Raw genomic sequence first — 2,149 nt, 5'->3', positions numbered from 1 at the left:
CTTACTTAGGAAATCACACATCTAGATTAGTCACAATCCTATTTAATTACCATAGATTTATACGACAGGAAGTATTTTTAGAACAGATTTGTCAAAATGTGGCCAAGCTCTCCTTTAACCAAGTGTTAAGCAGAAAAACTGTCTTTTTCCTTTCTCTCTCTCTTCTTATTGCGCCTGCCCCAGAAACAAGATGTCGACTGCCCCTCCCTAGCAGCTGCACGCTCACGAGGCTCGGCCTTGCCTACAGTCTATGGTCCTTGCCCTTTAGTATTTAACCGTCTCCTCTCCAGGTCCTGATTTATCTGTTTCTCTGTCTATATGAACCCCCTCTTCTCTCTACTTGATAACACATTCTTACCCTACAGAAAATTATTACAAAGCAAACATTGAAAACAAATTAATTTACACAATTTTAAAACTATTTACTTTAGCAGGTCTAAAGCTACTGTAGTGAAACAACGGTGTGGATTTGTGCATTTTATATTGAAAAAATACTCCAAATTCCTCTTTGCCTCTACCAGAGAGGCGCAGCGGGTGTTGGAGATCAACTTTCAACGGACTGCTGGGGAGACCCCAACGGAAGGGGGGGTGAAAGTTGCTTTCTTTAAGTGCTATGCCTGGGCAGTTGATCGTAAAACTGGCACCTTTTTGGTCTACGAAGCTGATAACGCGGGGCCTGACTGTTAAATTTACAAAGGGACACGAACCAGCGATTAGCATTTCCCTGAACAGCCTATCAAAACTGGCCTCCCATACATGTAACCGTGGCAACGGTCCTGGGTCTGTGTTTCATTATCCCATCAAAGGGATACCCCTTGTCTCACCTAAGTGTGACATAACCCAGGAAGCCAAACTTTAAATAACCAAAGACTGCAGTCTCCAAAGACTCAAAGCATTTAATTAAGTTTAATTAAATCTTTAGTTACTTGATTACGTTTGCCTCTATTTGAGTAGTTATGTTAACATGTTGTTGCTATCGGTTGTTGATTTTAGTGCTTAAAAGAATCTAAATAAGTACTTTTGCAGTGTTTTTATTTTCAGCAAGACACTCCCTCATCTAATGTGTAATCAATGCTTGTTCACAATACTTTCCTACAAAATTCCTTTAGAAATGATGATAAAGAAATGTCTTACTATACTCTTAATCGCCAGCTTGAATTTAAGGCTGAATAACTAAATTCCCCAGTTCCTAAGGAGAGATGGTCTTGGATTAATCTAAGTTTTCCTCATGTAACGTGGGCTCCCCCAAGTGGACGAAATAAGTATTACATACCATTGTTGGAAATGCCGTTAAATGTATAAATATCCTGACCAATAATGTGACAATTGTTTTCCGGTTACCAAATGCTTAACTTGACCATTGAGGTTTGATTGTGGAAAATATTTGTTTATAATACACGCAAATAGATTTCTTTTCTTTTAGACATTAAGTTTAGAAAGGCAGTCCCTTGGGAAACTTGAAACGCCCTCTGGGGAACCACGCCCCAGGCAACAAAAGAGCGACACGCGATGTTGTTCGCTCTCTCTCTCTCGGCGCTCTCTGCTCTTCCCCTCGTGCCCTGGTCTTCCGCTCTGCCCTCTGGACGCTTCGGCACGCGTCCGGCGTGCCTCGCCAGGCAACGCCTAAGAGTCGGACAGCGAAACAGGCCTTTGTTCGCTTGAAGCTACACACGCGAAGTGCCGCGACATCGATCTGCCCCTTAGTTTGTTTCTTCTTTCTTTCTTTGTTTTGTTAAAGTTATCGGTCCATTAAGTTACACTGGACTAATTCAGGAGCGACCAAGTTCCATTTTTAAGCTTTTTCGTTGAGCCAACTTCACCGAGGTCAGACCAAGCCACGTGGTCTCGCCAGCTACAACAAAAGAAACCTGAAAACAGCTGAATTGCCAGACGGAGGACGGCGATTTCTTCAGTCAGACACGGAGAACCCCGGAGAATCCCTAGCAAAAAGCCAGGATCAGGCGTCTGGGACCCGTGCAACAGGCCAAAGCAGGCCGTCGACAAGCCGTAAGATCTAACATTCTGTGGTCAGATGTCCCGTAAGGTTAATATTTTCTTTTAACTCCTAAACTCATAGCTTACTTTCATTAGTTCTCCTATGCCGTATGAGTCAAATGCTTCCCACAATCGAACCTCCATTTCTCATTGT

This window comes from Micropterus dolomieu, linkage group LG11 (genome assembly GCF_021292245.1).
Source record: "Micropterus dolomieu isolate WLL.071019.BEF.003 ecotype Adirondacks linkage group LG11, ASM2129224v1, whole genome shotgun sequence".
In the NCBI taxonomy this organism is placed as follows: Eukaryota; Metazoa; Chordata; class Actinopteri; order Centrarchiformes; family Centrarchidae; genus Micropterus; species Micropterus dolomieu.
The sequence above is the reverse complement of the archived record's forward strand: the minus strand, read 5'-3'. Positions refer to the sequence as shown.